Here is a 14,983-nt window from a genome sequence, read left to right as displayed (position 1 = left end):
AACTCCATTTGGCCTCAAACCGAACATCTTGTCATGAACAGTGCCATCAACGGTCACTTCCCAGCCTACCCATGCAGTAGCGTAGCCCTCTGTGCACGGGCATGAACCTTATGACATGTTGATTCTGCATGCACCTCCCTTACCGCGCACCTCCCAAATAGACTATTTTATAGTCCCACGCTCTCTTTCAACTGCCTAGAGTGCTAAGACTATGCTTCCTAAGGCTAGTCAGGTGGTCGCACCACCTGTGCAAGGCTTCAGCTCGTCTTCCAGTATAGTCCACAGAAAATCCTCAATCGCCCTTGTGACAGCTGGTGCCGTGCATTCTATCGTATGTAGTGCGCTCCCTTGGTTACTACATTTGGTGAGATGCGGTCATAGTATGGCAGCAGAGTCATAAATTGTCGGTGACAGTCTTTTAATTCAGTGGTATGATCATTCGCACCTTTCCTTGCCATCCTTGGTTTATCGACGAGACATTCTTGCTTCATCACGTTTTCTCTTGACCATTGCGTCCATCAAAATGCTTTTCTTCCTCAGTTTTATCAAGTCTTTTTTGAGTCCCTGAAGTCGAAGGTTCCCTCGTCGAATGGCTTCCTGAAGCCTTATGTGTTTGACCTCGTGTAGCTATGTGATTTCTTTGTCCCGGGCTTCACTCACTGTCACATCTACGGGTTCTATTACGTGTGCATTCCTCTTTTCATTCTCTTCACAAATTATGGTCCCTACTCTATTCTGCACCTTTGGAATCGTTTCTGCGGTCAGGCTTTTGCACATGGTTCTATAGGCCCATCGAACCATTGGTACATGTAGGTCCCAATCAGTGAATTTTTCCTGGTGAACCCTATTCAGTGCTTCGCACACCCTATCGAATGCTTCTTCATGGATAATCCTTGGTGCGCTTTGCCATTTCGGGTGCTACATTTTGTTATGATTCTCTATTCTATGAGTGGGGTGCTCTTGTGTGGGCCACATGTCATATGTCTGTACCCATCAGGAAAGGTGGGCATGCAAGTTGTTTTGCCCCTGGTAACTGGCTCTCATCCTTAGCGGGGGTTTTCCAAATCGTAGGTGCATCATCCTCTTTCATCCGTGCTAATCCTCAAAACTTCTTTGATGTGTACCCCACCATCTTCTGGGTGTTGCGTGCAATGCCCATTTCAGAGCATCGAACCACTGTTGTTCTAGTACTGCGCTTTCAAATTTGTTAAGGAATTCATCCACTGCTGTCAACCCATCATACATAGGTAGATCCCTTGCCTTTGTTGTCACCTAGTGTAGTGATCTCATCATTGTATTATAGTTGAGCGATATTACTTTGTCCAGCCAATTCTACCATCGTTCTATTTCTTCATTAGAATCTGAAGTGCAGGAGCTTTCGTGCTCCCACGAAATCCTTCCATATGTAGTCAGATTCACCCAATCATGCTCTCATGCAGTTATCTTGTAGATGAAATCGATATCGTCATCACTATCATCATTGCGCATCGGTTCATTGTATCGCACTCCTTCGGCTGGATCTAGTCATACTACTACATGTAGTGACTTTTTCTCATAAATCATTTTTGCGTTTCTTTAGGTTTAGGACTCCATTCATATCGGTGGCCTAGTCTATTCCTAGTAGCACAAGATAGGGATTATTGTCATCCACAATCTCTATCACTTCCAAATCTGCCTGTGCGCTCACACCTTCAATATCTACTGTTGCCCTTTGCAATCTTCCCATGGGCAAGATCTTCTGTTGGTTCGGCATTCGCAACTGAATAGGAGACCACTGTAACGTGGGTCTGCCCATGCATTCCCATGTTTGTTTTGGTAGTACATTCGCATCTGATTCGAGATCCAAGATTACTTGATCCATTTCATATTCGCTGATTTGCGCAGTCAACCTCATTTCCCTTCCTGTGTGCAATGCATGCTTTCCAATTTTTCGAACCATGCACGGTTCTCTTGACCCTGCGCACCTAGTGATAAGTCCATGTAGTCCTTTTACTGCCTTGCTTTCATGTAGAATTTTCACGCATGTCTCCAGAAAGGTAGTGAGCATTGAAGGATCCATCCCTGGTTCTAGTTGATCCTTACTACCAGAAGTGGAGGCCTCCTTGAAGCTCTTCTTATCTTCCATGAATGTTTCCTTCACGCATTCTAAATCAAATTTTGGTTCCATTATAGGAGCCTTACGAACCCATGAACTTTGTTCTGACTGCTTACCTTTATCATCACTATTGGTCATACCGCTCCTGAGCATCATGTTTACGTACAGGTCTTCTTCGCGTGGTTCGGAACTCATCATCTACAAAGTCTGATTCAGAGGGGGCTGGAGTACCCCTTTTTCATGCATCCTTGCTATCAATGAAGGGCAATCTTTTGCCTCATGATGAAACTGAGTACACTACAAACATGATGTCCTTGTTGGGTTTGTACATTTGTGGGCATAGTGCCCTCACCCTTTGGAATTGTAACAGATTAGTTGTCTGTGACCCCTTTCTAGTATCTTTCCACCTTGACCTCGACCGCGCCCCTAAAATCTAGTGCGTGCCACTCCTGCATTTGGTTCGAGGGCTCACATTTCAATCTACACCCTGTAGGTAGGAGTCTGATCCATCATTAGTTCGTAGCTTCTGCAAGTGCGTTCATCGTCGCCTACCGACCTGCAGAAATTACAAAACAATTTTTGGGACATCTGCGTATACTTTTGCAATAGATGACAATTATCCGTAGTGCATTTTCCTCCTATCTGACAGATTGCACACCATAGTGCAGGTGTCGTGCTGGGTCCTGCTTGCACCTTAGGTATTAACGATATCGTCCCTCCTCCCACCAAGAAATTTGCGAACACTGGACAATGGTCCTTGTCATGTCCTTTGCCTTTGCATTTCATGCACCATACCTCCTCACGCGCCTTTGGCCGAGGTGTCCTGTCCCGTTTCAAACTTTGCATCTCTAGACACAGATTTTGCAGTTACGCATGGATTTGTTGGACTCCCAAACCATGGCCTTGTATAGGGGTCTCATGTAATCTCATTGCCATCTCCGAAGCTTCAGCCTAGGTGGAAAGTTTTTTCTATGACAATGTCATCCTTAGATGCGGTGTTAGTGACGCTACAAACCATGCGTGGTATTGTCCATCCATCAAAGTCATATTGGCTTCACGAGTCATACCCTTCAGTCTTTGGTCCAAATCCCAAGGGGTCTCACCTCGGAGCATCATGATCTCCTTAAACCCGATAATTGACTGTGCCTCCGACTTTGGCCTGCAGAATTCTGTGTTCAGCGCGATCTAGATTTCTGCAATTCCTGCATTTGGATGATCATTAGAATGCTTGATGTACCAAGTTAATGCGTGATCCTCTAGCACGCTAACCAGCATAGCCTTTTTTATATTGTCATCCACAACTCCTTGTGCTTCCCATACTGCCCTTACTACGAACTAGAATTGGTTAAGATCTTCATTCCCTACTCCTCTGAATACTGGTAGTTTGATCGCATTCGCCATACTAAACTGTTGTGGTGGCAGAGGTGGGGTGGGTAGAGATGGAGGGGAGGGGGGTGAGATGGGTGGCGGCGTAGATGGGGGTGGTAAGCATGGAATTCGCTACCTTATCAAACTGACCACACTTCTCGAAGAAACTTTCATGAGCTCTTCCTCACTTTCCCACGAGGGTGAAATTAAGGGACTGGTTTCTAATTCTTCACTACCTCCGCTTATGTAGATCTTACCACTTCGTGTAGCCCCAAACATTAATTTATTCGCATATCTCGCTTTTCACACAATAGCATCTTAATCCAAGTGTTCAAAGATTTAATATACTTACCTCATGGTCCTTTGAGGAAGCCTCACTCCACCTCAATGTAGCTAACAGTCATATCTACCACGAACTTAGTGATAAATCCTCCTATAATTCGGTCGAGCCAATGGTCCACAGCTCACGCAATCTTATCTCCTGATGCTTCTAATCTGCGCACTAATTCCGGAGACCACACGATTGGTTTGTCAAGACTACACCTTCCTTGACTGTCTGCTAGCTTGACGATCCACTCATATAGATTGGAAGAAAAGGATGCAAAGAAAATTTCATGTATTTCCCTATATAGGTAGCGCTCCAACTATTGTTCCTTCGATACTCACGGATTCTAGTGATTCGAACTCGTGAATATTCTTGTCCAACCACTCTTCAATTTATTTCTTCATTGGATTCCATTGACATGAAATTAGACATCCCTTATGCAGATCTCGATCCCATCAATTGAACCATTTGTTAGATTTTATGGGCTTGACCTAGGTTCAAAGGTGATTTAGCCAAACAAATCTTGGTACTACTGGCCCTTTCGGCAAGAGTCCGTGGATCGCGGACTGAGTTCTCACCCAAGTAGTATGGGAGGGTGCTAAAACCAGGTTTCCACACCTTGGGGATGTCTGATAAACTCTGGCGGTACGCGGTTTGACCCTACGCGCACGTGGCTACATGCATCTATTAGTTCCACGCAACCCATGATGCTGCCTTCATGCAGCCCTACTCAGGGTGTGATCCCTATTATTACCCAAGTTCTTTACTCTTAATGTTATATACCTAGGGGGGATAATATGGGGTACAAAGGGAGGTACCCAAGGTAATAGTGTAATAATGGGATGGGCCATAGTAATAAATAAGGTGGTTAATCTGCATCATGTAAGGGGCCACAAGTAGTTAGTAATAATGTAATGGGCCCTTGGTATCAGTTCGATGGTATGAGGGAACCATGGTAGTAACCCATGGTATTATATGTATGAGGTCTATATAGAGGTTAGAGACTCCACATGGAGGAAGGTCAAGGATTATTGTATGAACAAGCATATGCCTTGTGGAGTGTTCTCCTTCCTTAAGGAGTGAATGTATGGTGTTGCCCTACCTTAATGGTTGATCAATAAAGAAACATTTTTATTCTATATTTCTATCTTGTTATTTCTTGGGTATATTTTTATTTTCATATATTTCCATATCAGAGCTATAACAAGTGGTATCAGAGCACTTTCTTCGGCAAAAGTGGAGAATATTTTTCTTTAATTTTTTGCAGGATTTTTGGGGTGGTGAGTTTGCAGATCAGATTTGTACTTTTTGGGACAAATCTGAAAAATCTAATTGTAGATCTGGATTCTTTCTTAAAAAATACCCGATTTCAAAAAACAATTGGCCAAATCGGAGTTCAGATGAAGGAGATATCGCTGATTTAAAAATCAGTGGTGTTGCAGACAATTTTTTGGGGCAACGAGTTTTCGGTGTAGATCTGGACGTCCTCGTGCAAGATCTATAAAATTTAATTGCAGATCTGAATTCTTTGTGAAAAAATACCCGATTTAAAAATAAAAAATAAAAAATAAAATGAGTCGAATCAGAGTTCGGATGAGGGAGATATCGTTGATTTAAAATCATCTCTTTTTTTCAGAAATTTTGGTGTCAGCGGGAGAGTTGCAACGCAGATCTGAAATTCCAGTGCCTGGATCAAGATTTCTATCACATGGGCAGATGCAGAATGGTTGTTCCATTTCCAAAATTAGGTCATAATAGGGATTCTGAGCAATGTTGACGGAATTGTGGCAATTTCAAATTTTCGCCAATTTTTTTTGTGATGGCAGGCCTAGATTAGAAGAACGTGTATAAATTTGATGGCTATCATCCAGCCAGATGGCTAGCACAAATGGAGAAATATTTCAGATTGAATTACATCATGGATGATGAGACTCAACTGAGTGTGGGAAAAATGTACTCGAACCACGAAAGATGGCAATGGTGGCAGTGTCATCAAAAATGCCATCCAAGGACAACTACTTGGCAGATGTTCGCAAAAACTATTCGTGACCACTTTGACCGTAAATCTAACCTTGTGGATAAGCTCACACAGATAGACACACAGCCTAGCAAAGATTTTATTTTTACAGGAAAGAAGGAAACCAAGCAACCTAAAGGGTTATTTTCTGCTGGTATCTCCTTATTGCAGGTTCATGGATTGATTCAGAAAGAGAAGATCATTATTTCTATAAATCCTAGTGGCAAGCATAATTTTATCAATGTTAATTTGGAAAAAAAATTGCAAGTTCCAGCAAAACACATTGAAAACACATAGGTGGATGATGAGGATGTTCAAGTGTATAGGGATTTGAAGATTTCTATGGATAAGTATGTGTTGCATGGTGATTTTTATACTTCAGAGATGGATAATATGGATGTTGTTTTGGGATACCTGTGGATGGAATCAGTGGTTACTATAAATATTAACGTGCAGAAGAAATTCCTGAAGCTCTGGTATAAAAAGAAGAAAATTACGTTACAGGATATTTCCATTAATAAACAGGTAGAGTCCAAGGAGGCTGAAGCAGAAGATTTTCTAGGGGTTGACATACCAGATAATGAGCCAATGATTATTGAAAATCAAACACAAATAGAGGCTGAAGCAAAAAAGGTTATAGGTGCTGATACATCGGATGAGGGCTCAGTAGTTGAAGTAATATTGGAAGATAAGACACCACAACAGGCACCAAAACATAACAGTTAGGCTCCAGTAAGGGGTGAATTAAAGAAAAAGACATTGTGGGTTAAAACTTCAACATATCATCACCCACATCACCCTGCAAGACAACAACCAACAAGATGGAAACCAATTAGGCACAAGGACAACAACCCTCGTAGGACAGATAGAGAGGAGCGAAGATCCACCTACTACACATCAACACAAAAGATCTACCATGGTCAACTTCCATCTCATGTGAGTGAGGCACCGGCGAGATAAAGGGTTCACCTTTCTCTTGGATGGCTAGATGTATGTGCATGGTACCAGTGGACTACTCTTTTGAGTAGATCTTATTATTTGTGTTCTTCCCATGTTTTGGGGGCGAAACATGCTAAGGGGGGTGGAATGTTATATACCTAGGAGGGATAATATGGGGTACAAAGGGAGGTATTCACGGTAATAATGTAATAATGGGATGGGCCATAGTAATAAATAAGGTGGTTAACCCATATCATGTAATGGACCACAAGTAGTTAGTAATAATGTAATGGGCCCATGGTATTAGTCCGATGGTATGAGGGAACCATGGTAATGATCCATGGTATTGTATGTATGAGGCCTATATAAAGGCTAAAGACTCCACATGGAGAGATGTCAAGGAATATTGTATGAACAGACATATGGCTTGTGGAGTGTTCTCTTTCCTTAAGGAGTGAATGTATGGTGTTGCCCTACCTTAAGGGTTTTGATCAATAAAGAAGCATTTATTTATTTCTATCTTATTATTCTTGGGTTTATTTGTATTATCTTATATTTTATGGGTTAGATCTATAACAAGTGGTATCTGCCAATTTTTTTTTTGAAATTGGGTATTTTTTCACAAAGAATTCAGATCTGCAATTAGATTTTGCGGATTTTACCCCAAAATGTACAGATCTCATCTACAAACTCACCGACCCAAAAAATTCCCGCAAAACAAAAAAAAAATTCTCCACTTTTGCCCAAGTAAGTGCTCTGATACCACTTGTTATGGATCTAACCCAAAAATATATGATAATAGAAATAAACCAAAGAAACAATAAGAGAGAAATAGATAGAAAGAATCATTTCATATTATTTATAGGTTTATTTGCATTGTCTTATATTTTCATATCAGATCTATAACAAGTGGTATTAGAGCACTTTCTTGGGCCAAAGTGGAGAATTTTTTTTTATGTTTTGCAGGAATTTTTTTGATTGGCGAGGTTGTAGATCATATATGTAAAATTAATGCAAAATATGCAAAATCTAATTGCAGATCTGAATTCTTTGTGAAAAATACCCGATTTCAAAAAAAAATCGGCCAAATCGGAGTCTGGATGAAGGAGATATCACTGATCTAAGAATCAGTGGTGTTGCAGACAATTTTTCAGGGCAGTGAGTTTGCAGCACAGATCTAGACATTCTAGTGCAAAATCTACAGAGTCTAATTTCAGATCTAGATTGCTTGTGAAAAATTACCTAATTTCAAAAAAAAAATCAGTCGAATCGGAGTCTAGATGAAGGAGATATCGTTTATCTAAAAATCAATGGTGTTGCAGACAATTTTTCAGGGCAGTGAGTTTGCAGCATAGATCTGGATGTTATGGTGCAAAATATACAGAATCTAATTGCAGATCTAGATTTTTTGTGAAAAATTACCCAATTTCAAAAAAAAAATCAGTCGAATCGGAGTCCGGATGAGGGAGGTATCGCTGGTTTAAAATCAACTTTTTTTTCAGAATTTTTGGTGACGGGAGGAGAGTTGCAGCGCATATATGAAATTCCAGTGCCTGGATCAGGATTTCTATCACATGGGTAGATGCAGAATGGTTTTTCCATTTCTGAAAATAGGTCATAATAGGGATTATGAGCAATATTGATGGAATTGTGGCCATTTTAAATTTTCACGAAGTAAGTGAAATTTTTTCAAAATATTTTTCATGGCGGATCCTAATTTTACAGGGGAAGATGATAACCCTACTATTGAAGAATTCATACAGAGAATAAATTTCAAATATGGGGTATTTTGGAAGGCTATAGTACCACTTAATTTGAAAGAAAAGGCTGACATATGGTGGAACTCACTTGGCATCAAATAGTTGTCCAAATTTTCGGATGAAGAATTTGAAAAACTTCTTATGGACAAATGGTCTCAAGCTAGGAAACAAGATAAGGGGAAAAATGTGGGGTTATTTCCTACTAGTATATCCTTATTGCATGTTCATGGATTGATTTAGAAGGAGACGATTGTTGTGTCTATAAATCCTAGTTACAAGCAAAATCTCATAAATGTCAACTTGGCAAAAAATTACAAGTTCTAGCAAAACACATTGAACACACATAGGTGGACGATGAGGATGTTCAACTATACAAGGATTTGAAGATTTCTATGGATAAGTATGTGTTGCATGGTGAATTTTATACTTCAGAGTTGGATAATATGGATGTTGTTTTGGGATATCCTTGGATGGAATCCATGGGCACTATCAATATTAATGTGTAGAAGAAATTCCTGAAGCTCTGGTATAAAAAGAAGAAAATTACATTACAGGATATTTCCATCAATAAATAGGTAGAATCCACAGCGGTTGAAGCAGAAGATGTTCCAGGGACTGACATATCAGATGATGAGCCATTGATGATCGACAATTAAACACAAACAGAGGCTGAAACAGAAAAGGATATAGGTGTTGATACATCAGATGAGGGCTCAGTGGTTGAAGTAATATTGGAAGATAAGATACCACAGCCAGCACCACAACATGCACTAGATAATAGTCAGGCTCCAGTAAGGGGTGAATTACAGAAAAAGACACCGTTGGTTAAAACTTCAACATATCATCACCCCGCAAGACAACAACCAACAAGATGGCAACCAATTAGCCACAAGGACAACAATCCCCACAAGACACATAGAGAGGAGCGAAGATCCATCTACTACGCATCAACATAGAAGAGCTGCCAAGGTGAACTTCCATCTCAAGTGAGCGAGGTACCAGTGATATCGAGGGTTCACCTTCTCTTGGATGGCTAGATGCACGTGCATGGTACCAATGGACTACTCTTTTGAGTAGATCTTATTATTTGTGTTCTTCCCATGTTTCGGGGACAAAACATGCTAAGGGGGGTGGAATGTTATATACCTAGGGGGGATAATATGGGGTACAAAGAGAGGTACCCAAGGTAATAATGTAATAATGGGATGGGCCATAGTAATAGATAAGGTTGTTAACCCATATCAGGTAAGGAACCACAAGTAGTTAGTAATAATGTAATGGACCCATGGTATTAGTTTGATGGTATGAGGGAACCATGGTAATGATCTATGGTATTGTATGTATGAGGCCTATATAGAGGCTAGAGACTCCACATGGAGGGATGTCAAGGATTATGGGTGATAATATAGGGTACAAAGGGAGGTACTCAAGGTAATAATGTAATAATGGGATGGGCCATAGTAATAAATAAGGTGGTTAACCCATATCATGTAAGGGACCACAAGTAGTTAGTAATAATGTAATGGGTCCATGGTATTAGTTCGATGGTATGAGGGAACCATGGTAATGACCCATGGTATTGTATGTATGAGGCCTATATAGAGGCTAGAGACTCCACATAGAGAGATGTCAAGAAATATTGTATGAATAGGCATATGGCTTGTGGAGTTTTCTTCTTCCTTAAGGAGTGAATGTATGGTGTTGCCCTACCTTAAGGGTTTTGATCAATAAAGAAGCATTTATCTATTTCTCTCTTATTATTCTTGGGTTTATTTGTATTATCTTATATTTTTTGGGTTAGATCTATAACACTTAACCTGTTATTATCTGATTACTTTAACTTAACCATGTAAATCTAGTGATAATTAACAGTATATCCAGCATTCATATAAGTGCACGTGATAAACAAAATAGTATAAATGTATAAAATGAAATATAAAAGCAGATGCACAAAAATTGGAATCAACTTCTCTTTATTATTCTTCATTCAAGGTTACAGACTCGACACTGTCCTATGCACTCAGCGGCAAGGATCTACGCACTCAGTTGCGGACTCTACTAGGCCTCTATGTACTTAGCTGCAGAGCCTCTTCCTACTACTACGACCCAATACCCTTAAACTCTTACTTTATGCTCGAACCATTCGTATTCATCTATCCCCTTCTTCACTATCTTTACAACTTAGAGCCTCGCTCTATTTATACAATCCCATGGTCTGCGGACCATGGGTAGGCCAACATGACATTACATTACATTACAAAACTTAGGGCGCACAACCCTATGACTCAACCTATACTTTGAACTCTGCACCGACAATTCGCGAATTCTTACAACATATTCGACCAAAACTTAGGCTTTAAGGCCCAAAACGTGCTGTGGGGGGATTCCATGCCAAACACCATGCAATGGAAAATCTATAATGTCCTCAGGAAATACATCCTAAAATTACTGAAAAATTGGGTACCTTTTCAACACATCTACATCCTCAACCTCCTTACCCTTGTCACTAGAAATGTGTATTACAAGCATCACACAACATTTTCTGCAACTACGCTTAGCCTACATAGCAGTAACCATCCTCACTGATGTAATCTTATTCTTCCCTTGAAAAGTCATAATCTCCCCACTATCATTCACTTTGGTTCTGTGAAGGTATATCCAATCCATACCCAAAAGAATAATATACGATCCCAATGGAAATACATTCAAATTTATTGTTGTAGGCATACAATTTAACTCAAACGCACAAGCTCTTACCTAATGGTGAACTCGCTTCTTTGTACCTGTAGCAAACTGTACCATATAATATTCCACATGCACTTTATTCTCAAATAACACTTATCCACTAGGTCAGGATTAATATAACTATAGTTACATCTAGGATCAATCGAAATAGAAACAACTTGATCACAAAGCTTACTGTTCATCTCAATGATCGATCCCTGATGATCTGCCTACTTGTGGTCCACAGATGTATAGATCCAAAGAATGTTATAACCAAAAGCACCAATTTTATGTGTCTCCTAAGTACTGTAAATCTATGGTCTACCACCACTGTGATACTGAGGAAATCCCACCTACAATGATCCATACCATATATCCAGCACTGCAATGATTCCCTACCACTACCTCTAGCTTGCTGCTCTCTATGTCCCTTTGTAGCTATATTGAATCACTTATAAAGAAGTGCATTTTCTTTATCACTTGCATCTTGAGGTATTCCCCTCTTTGGTGGTCATTTTCCTTTATCTTTCTCATTTCTTTTTGAGTCATGTTTAGGCTCAACTTTGCACTTTGACTTCTCAATCTGGTCTATGTATGAAACTGCTAGTCCACTGATGAATCTCTAAAGCTTGGCCTTCTCCTCCTTGAGGTAAGGAACATATCTCAACAACTCCAAAAATCGGCCAGTATACTAATCATCTGTCATAGAACCTATCTGCAAGTCATAAAACTCCTTAGCTCTATCATCATAGTACCTATTAGACAAGTAATTCTTCTTAAACGGACTTTCAAATGCATTCCAAGTAAAATCCTCCTCATTTATACCTTTGACATTCTTCATGTCTTCCCACCAAATATCTGCTTTACCTTTGAGACTCGAAGTGGCTATCTTTGCCTTCATGTTTTTTGAATAATCATGTAATTGGAATAATATCATCATTCCCAACAACCGTGCTTCTGCATGTTGTGATTTCTTCATCTCTCCATCAAAAGGTAGGTGTCTTTTCCTTCTTAAACTCATTTGAAAAGCATCCCCTATCACTCATCCTGTAAGGAAGATAACGATGACGATCATGATGCTTATCAGAACTAGAACTGGAATAGTACCTATGTCAATCACCTCTCCTATCCGGAGTGTCCAACAGCATGCCATTTCTAACTGTGTCAGATCTATCTAACCTATGTCTAGTAAGAGACCTACTTCCATATGCCCCATTAGTTTTGTCCTCATGTCCATGTCTGATCGGAAGCGGTCCCTATCGCTGCAAATCTGACAAACTCCGAAGTAGTATCGCATTCACCTCTGCTTGTTTCTCTTGTGCCTGAATGATTTTCTCGTTATCTTCTTTGCAACTCCTTATTTCTTCCTTCAGGCCTCTCAATGTGTCTCTCAAGTCAGAAGAGTGCCCCACACCACGCTGCCCATCTGATGCATAGGGAGATTCTATGTATTCTACCACCTTGCTAGCCATTTGATCTATTTCCTAAAAGGCATATTATGTCAGCTAAAGCAAATCGCAATAAACCAACGTACCTCAGCATAATTTGGGAGGATACCTTGTTTGCAAGATCATCAAATCACATCAAGTTCCTCATGAAAACATTACTATGATCATGATCAACATGATGAAGTGAAACATGCACATGGAATGCAAGTGTAAGAGATGAACATGAAACAACATGTATGCATGACCAAGCACCTTCACCCAAGGAGAGTGCAACCATGCTCTGATACCAATTTGTAACACCCCCTCCTCCAAGGTCCACCCAAGCAACCAAACAGCTGGGGTAAACATGTGATGAGAAAGGTTACTATAAGGGATTTGACTTCATTGGTGACCTTAAGGAAATGGAATTGACAAAACATATCAAACAAACCCATACACATCAGCAACAACACCCTCAGGAGACATGTCAGCCACCCAGACATCCTGTCCTTGAGTCCCACTAATGATTTAAGCCTTTCAACACCTAGTCTCTCTCATGTTATAGGCATGACAACATCCAACAACTAAAAGTCTCTCTCATAGGCATATGTGGCAACGATTATGTACTTTTCTCAACAGGCCTGTTCTAGCGACCCCGTGATTTGAGCCACTTTTCTAGCCTAGAATCTTGTCTCTACCCAAAACTTGCTACAACCTTAAGAATCCATCAAATACATGATGAAAATGCTGATAAATCAAAAATCATCCTCAGGACTAGGCCTGAGCATCCCCAACCAGGACTGACATTCTGGCAAGCATTTGGCATCAATGGAACTTACAGGTCTAGAATACAAGACATAGCATAAATGAGTAAAAGAACTTATGAAACATAACTAGAATGATCGCCTCCTTTTCCATTGAACTATTATATCATCAATTAGGTCTTGCATACATCCATTTAACAATTACAAGTAAATACATGAATTAATAATGGCATGAACAAGTCATTTAACCATGCTTATAACCACCATATAACCATATAAATATCATAGATATGAAAACAATTAAATACACATATAAACCAGTGCAAAAGTAAGAGAACTTAGCTTTTCTTTTTAATCATAGGAAAATCCCACGAGGTTCGGGATTTCCACGTACCATTCAAGGATAGACATGGATGAACCAAATCTATCTCTCAACGAGTCACCCCCGTGGCATATTCCAAGAATAAATGTGGGATCTCATAGAACAACCAATCCAAGAACAACCAAGGGATTCCACAGGTTATACCACCTCCACCCTCACCAAACCGTGATCACATAAAAACTGGTGCTCCAATCACAACCGAACCGAACTTGGAATTCTATCTAGAATCCATCACTATCCTTGAGGAATTTCCCATCCCCTTGTCTCTCAAGCTTTACCGCGATCTAATCACGTACCACTAGGCCCTAAACTAAGACAAGTCTCTCAAGCTTTACCATAATCTAAACCTGGATCACTAGGCTTTAAATCAAGACTTCTCCCTCAAGCTTTACTATATATCTCGCCAAAACTGGTCAATGGACTCCTAGGCCTTTGGGAATGAACCTTGAGACCACCTCCGCCACGAATTCTGAAATCCATCCAGTAAACCAAAGCTCAAAACCGAGATAAACATCTCAACACCATGGAATCTGGAAAAAATTAAAGGCTAGGCTAAAAAACACTATCATAACCTGCCAAAACCATGCCACTGACAGCAATAGAACCATACACTAACATGCAAAATCATGCATGTCCAAACCAGCTAGGAAATCACACATGAGAAAGTTTACCTGCAATTATTCCTACTAAAATTTCTTGATCCTTCTCTTCTTTCTTGATCCTTTCTTTCCTTCCTTTCACTTTGCTTGCTTTTCCTTTCTTGATCCAAAGCTAGAGTGCTCCAAGAAAACTCTAAGTGACCAAGAGTGAGAGAGAGAGAATAATGACACAGCTCCAAACTTGAACTGACAAAAAGTTAGCAGAAGCTTTCCCACTGATACTGAAAAGAATTTTTATTAATGAGGCCTCTAATTTCTTCATTTTCCATTATTTTCCTTCAATGTCCTCTTCACATGTAACTTGTGACATTTCACCTTACTTTTCTCCTAATTTCCTTTAGTTTCATAAATAGATGTGCCAAAAATGTCATTTTTTCTTTTAATTCCTTTTCCCTAGCCTTTGCCAATTTTCTTCAACTAAAACACACATTTAGTGATGCCCACTAGGATATCTTTGTCCAACATTCATCTTGGAATAAGTGTCCCTTAACCGTGGTCTATTTTGCCTTTATTAACTTTTATT

The sequence above is a fragment of the Pinus tabuliformis genome, chromosome 1_2 (genome assembly GCF_031772625.1).
Source record: "Pinus tabuliformis cultivar Carrire ecotype Pingquan chromosome 1_2, CPIR1, whole genome shotgun sequence".
Lineage (NCBI taxonomy): Eukaryota > Viridiplantae > Streptophyta > Pinopsida > Pinales > Pinaceae > Pinus > Pinus tabuliformis.
This window is presented reverse-complemented; position numbering follows the sequence as displayed.